Genomic DNA, 5,560 nt, shown 5'->3' with positions numbered 1-5,560 from the left:
GGCACATAAAACTGAAATCAATCATTGACGCTCTGTAGAGGCCAATGAGGAAGTGGGGAGGCGGCAAGACCCGCCCTGGGAGCCCCAGGGACTTTTCCTTCCAGACCCTCGGGCGCCTGGGCCACCTGTTGCCGGCACTGGAACGCTGTAGGAGGGCTTTTCTCTTGACCCTTGTTCTGGGCCACCCCAGCTGCCCTGGCCTATTCAGGCGGTGCCCAGATTTATGGGTCCCAGGGCAGCATTCTCCCTGCCGCCCCGCCACTCCCCATCCCTCTCGGTGCCCGCCCCACTGAACACCTCGGGGACTGAGCCCAACAGGAGGTTGGGGAGCCTGAAATGAGATCAGAATGTGGGGAGAGATGGAGATTCGTGGGATGGTTGGAGGTCGGGGCCGCCTTCAGTAGGGCTCGGGCGTGTGAGTGGGGGTAGAGAGACTAGGGAGGGCGGAATGTGCATGGAGCTGGAGGGCGAGGCTTTTGTTCTTAGGGCAAGAACAAGGAAGGACAAGTTGAGGCCATGTGAATGCTTTAGTAGGGGCTGGAATCCTGCAGAGCAAGTGTCTTGAGAGTAGAAAGCGAATAGGAGGTATTAACATTAGTGTAGAACTGACCATCAGGACATACCAAGCCTGAACATGAGAGCCGATGATCTTTGCAGGAGTAAGCACTACTATTTTCAACCTTGTGTATTTAAATCAGTATTGTTTTCTTACATATTCTCCAAGGCATTTTCCCATTTCCCCGTGATTAGCCAACAACCAGTGAAAGCAGTTATCAGTGAAACAGCTGTTAACCCTTGCCCTCCTTCAGCCAAGTTTTGAGAGCAAATACAATGTTACTTCATTAAAAATCGTGAAGACTATTCTCTTAGGTTCTTTCCTTTTCCTGGAAAATGAGACCAAGGGGTGTGACCTGCTCTGGCAGACACTGCCTGCAGCTGAATTACAGGCCTTCATTACACTCCTTTAGTTCAGATAAGCTGGAATGACAGCCTAAAAGTGAATTTCTGTGAGATAAAATCTTTTAATTTCTTCTGTGAGCCTTTTCTGGTCCCCTTAGTTGTAGATAGGAGGTAAATGCTTGTTCACTGAGGTGGTGAGAGCACATGAAGTTGCTGAGGAAAAAAGGTCATGCCCCAACCAGCAAGAATCAGATTCCTCCCTATCCAGAGAAAGGAATGGTATCAAAGGCCCTCTCTGGCCTGAGCTAAGGATGAACTAAATACAGTGGTGGACGGCAAAGGGGGTGGGGGTGGGGGTGGGGGAGACCTGGCCAATGCTGTACTATGTTGTATTTTAAAGTTCTAAATCTAGAAATAATCCCCAAATTGAAACTGGAGAGTTGGTAGCAAACTACTGCCCCTCTGTCCATGAAACACTTGCAGACAAATACAGCATATATTCTTGCATAGTGATGCATAGTGAAAATTTATCACATTGAGTTTAAGGTGATTGTCATTTTGCTGAAAAGCAGTGGCGTATAGAAAGCTTAGGTTCCATCTTAGTTCCAATTCTACTCACTAGTCCTATGACCATATCCTATAATGTGTAAGAGTCCAGTTCCTTAAAAGTAAAATGCAGACAATTCCTGTTTCATAGGGTAGGGTGTGATCAGATAATGTGAATGAATACAGCAGAGAGCCCAATAGGCGTCCTCTTTCTTTGGGAATTGACTCGTCCTGTAGGGTTGTCCTCGTGACTAGTGCCAGAACATCTTTTTGAATTCAAGTAACTTAGTTTGCCTCCCTTAGACATCCTGCTGAATCTTCACTCTCTTGACCCAGCAGCAAGAAACCCCAGGGATACACAAACCAGAAAGCTGAGGAAGGACAGTTTCTCCTAGACCCAGGGCTCCTCCCCCTGGAGCCAGCCCTTCTACTGTGCTCTCTGACCTGGCAGGATGGGAGGGGTAGCTGCTAGGTTCACTAGACTAGGGTAGTGAGGATATAGATTGCTTGTTACCCGTTTGGATTCTGGTTTAATGGTTTGATTCTTGAACCACGGAGTTTAATGGTTTAATTCTTGAAGGCCATTTGGAGTCCCTGGTGGGGTAGAGTATGTCAGCAAACAACACTGGACCCAATCTTGGAGCCCAAAGATGAGCTTTAGCCCTGGTTACAGGCTTTATCATTACTGACCTCTTGGCCTCTGCCTGAAATAGCAGTGTTATTTCTCTCTCAAGACAGTACAGATTTTCAGAGCAGCCCATAAAGCCCTGAATGTCAGGGTTAAAGCAGAAGTGCTTATCACTTTGGATTTTAGATGCCCTTTCCAGAGCCAGACCAAGTAGACTTTTAAATTTATTCTGTGCCCTCCTTCAGACTCCCAAGATCTCTTCAGGCTCACCAGGGTGGCATAAAATCTTAATTTCAGAGTTTCCCCCAGAAAAATCCTAGAAAGAAGTGAAAGTTGGCCTTTTGGAGTTAAGGATAGAGAACACATTGTGGGAAAGGGAAGGCTTCATGGGGGAAGAGTCATGGAAGGTTAAGATAGAGATGGGTAGGGGAAGGCCATTCCAGGGGAGAGGAACAGTAGAGTATTTTCTGAATACAACTGTGTATCTTGGACCCCACTCCTGAGGAAATGCCCCATCAGTACTTAGAAATAGGAGGGAAGAAGCCTTAGGAGTCTTTGTTCATTCCAGTGGAAGCACTGCCTCAGCCAAGGTGACCCTGTCAGTTGATGTGACTTCCAGCAATCTTTCTCTAGCCCAGGACTTCTAGGGCACATAGGACAAAGCCTCCTTAGGGTGATTAATCCTGCTCAGCAAACCACTCTCTTGGAGGCCCTGTGCTCTCTCTTTTCCCTACAAGTGTAGTCAGAGCTCAGGGTCTCTAACTTGCAGTTGTAAGCAGATCCTAGCCCCCCAAAGTTATCAAGATTTGGAAGACCAAGAAAGGCATCAGTGAGCAGTGGATCAAGTGCCCCCTTCCTCAGAAGTCCTCTTGCTGCAGCTCAAAATTTGCTTTTCCTTGGCACCATGCTTCCAGTCTCCACCTCTGCATTCACTAGCTACCAGCTAACCTGACCCACTTAAACTGGAAAGGACAGCTACGACCAGGAGACTTTGGTCTCTTTTGAATAATTTTCGTAGGCAATGCTTTAACTTAAAGGGTGGCATCTTTGGCCCTTTTCAAGAGGGGTTCTGAAATATTTATGGAAATATTCTCCTATAGACAGAAAATGATGCCTTTTCAAATGAATTGAAGCCTACTTTATTCCCATCCATTCTGGGGTTGGAGGACTCTGAGGGAATTGTGCGACTCCTTAATTCCTTCCTAACACTCCCATATTGGGCCTAGAAGCTGAGACATCTTCCAAACCTTCATCTCAGAATCCATCTTGTGAGGAGCTGGTAAGTTACCCAGTTATGACTCAGCACCAGACTCTTTCCTCTTCTTCCCTGCTGCCTAGAATGAAAGGCAGAATGGAGCAGAAGGCTCCTCCCCTACGGATGGCTATATCCTCACCACAAACTGAGTCATGGCCACACCCTGCATGGATGGAAACTTACCAGGAGAGGGAAGAAGTTAAACTCCCAGGGTTTGTGAGTTCTCTGTCCATAAATCACAGCCACCTACTCCACCTGGAACTAATTGTGAGGAAAACAGTTCTTTTCCTGGCCCTGGTCCTGGCCCTGGCCCTGGCCCTAGCCCTAACTAAGCAAGTCTAAATGAAATAAGGCTGCTTGAGCCTAGGACTATGAAAAGTAGGCCACTGTCAACCTCTGCAGGCAGGATTTTTAACAGCCTTGGCTTCTGTGAAGGATGATAATCTCTTGCTCAGATCTGGCTAACATAAAACTAGACCAACTGTCCCACGGGCTAATTGATATAAACAAGAATTAAGTTCTATGGCATCTCGACATTATAAAGTTGTTATTTGAGGACCTGCTATATTTAATTTCATTATTTTTATTGGCATAAGAGACCATTATCATGTGTATGTTCTAAAAAAAAATGACACCCAGGTATTTGAGTTTTTCTGGTAATATACACTATCTGTTCATTACTTCTCATTCTCTCATTAACTAGTACTGTCATCTGCCAATAAAAAAAATTATAAATGCTTACAACAGAGAAAAATCTATTAAAAATTTCTGAAAATAGAAAAAAAAAGTTACACCAATTGAGTAGCCAAGCACATAGGTTCAGTTGCTGGAACACCAGTGGGAATAGTTTGAGAGCCTCTGGGATAGTAAAAGAATGGTTATGAGCTCAGATTCTAGAATTGGGCAGATCTGGTTAAAAACCCTGCATGGCCACTAACCAGCTCGGAGACCTCAGATACGTTATTTAAGATCTCTAAAAAAAGCCTACCTTCCCTTCCACCTTTTGTTGCCAGGATTAAATGAAAACATTTGTAAAATTTGAAAAGCTATACAGCACAGAACCAGCAGTTTGGGCGTCAGGATGCCTGTCAGTCACTAGCTGTAAAACATGGGCAGTCATTTAACCTCTGTGCCTCTGTTCTCTCATCTACAAAATGGGAAACATTTTCATAGGCTTGATGTGAGAATTATATTAGTCATTATATGTAGAGACCTTACAACTATGCCAAACACATACCAAGCTAAAGCAAATTATTAAGGCACTTAGCAAAATGCCTAGCACCAACCTAGTAAGGCCTAAAAGATGTTAGTTATCTCTGATAACTATGCAGATAAGCTGCAAGGGTCTTCTCAAGAGGCAAGAATTTCAATAAAGTGGGATCCCCGATGGGGTCATTTACTTAGTGAAGCGGATTTCTGCTAGACTTGAAACCAGAATGAAGCAGAGAGCCTTAGGAGACTTGTAGAGTCAGAATATAGTAGTCTTGATCAAGAATAGGTAAAGTTAAAGAAACAGCTCCTAAGGGGGATGGACCTTAAGAATGGTACTTCTAAGTTAAGGCCAAGTCAGGAACTCTAAAGCAGGTACCAGGACAAAGGTTATCTCCAAAGCAGGGTGAAGGTAATGAAAGAAAATAACTGATCTAGCACAGGCTTCATAAATCAAGAAGCTATAACAGAATAAAAATCTGTACAGGCATACCTGGTTTTATTGTGCTTCCTTTTTGCACTTCACAGATGTATATTTTGCAAACTGAAGGCAAGATCCTTCACCAGCAAAAAATGACCTGCTTTATCTTGGTGGTCTAGAACCAAACCTGCAGTATCTCCAAGGTATGCCTGTACTTGAAAAGTCAGGTTTGTCTAAATGCTTTTTAAATCTTCCGTGCTTATATTTTTCTTCATTTAATATTTCATATACTATTTGGCAATGTCCAACCTGTCTCTTACAAGAAACTTAGGGATTCAAGTACATGGAGCACAGCCTGAAAGGCCAGCAGAGGCTTGCAGTGGGAATTTCAACAGAGAAATGGATTTCACTGAAACAATTAGATCTCCTAGAAACAGGTGTCTTCCTTCACCTTGCTAGCCTTAGAGAATCTGGATTTTGTTTCATTATGGAGGCTGCATTTCCTTAGGATCTCTTTATAGATTTCAAGTTGGACATCAACCCAAATCCCTGCACCTGTGAGCTCTCCCCCTACATCCCTATCCCAAAGAAATAGCTAGAA

The sequence above is a fragment of the Pteropus vampyrus genome, unplaced genomic scaffold (assembly GCF_000151845.1).
Source record: "Pteropus vampyrus isolate Shadow unplaced genomic scaffold, Pvam_2.0 Scaffold10, whole genome shotgun sequence".
Taxonomy (NCBI): Eukaryota; Metazoa; Chordata; class Mammalia; order Chiroptera; family Pteropodidae; genus Pteropus; species Pteropus vampyrus.
This window is presented reverse-complemented; position numbering follows the sequence as displayed.